The sequence below is a fragment of the Myotis brandtii genome, unplaced genomic scaffold, assembly GCF_000412655.1.
Source record: "Myotis brandtii unplaced genomic scaffold, ASM41265v1 scaffold1077, whole genome shotgun sequence".
NCBI lineage: Eukaryota > Metazoa > Chordata > Mammalia > Chiroptera > Vespertilionidae > Myotis > Myotis brandtii.
Window position 1 is genome coordinate 350,073 of NW_005353666.1, and position 201 is coordinate 350,273.

A 201-nucleotide genomic window follows, 5' to 3' on the forward strand; every position below is an offset into this window, starting at 1 on the left:
TCCCCGGGAGCGGGGTGGGCGGAGGCGGAGGGCCGGTGCGAGCGCGGAGGGATTCTGAGCGGCTGGAGCTGCCTGTGTTTCCAGAGGGAAGATGGAGCAGCCGCAGACGTTCCCCACGAAGGATGGGGAGGATGGCCGTGGGGGCGACATCGTCACAGAAAAGTTCCGGGTCCGGTCCACGCGGTCCGCCTCGCACGTGCA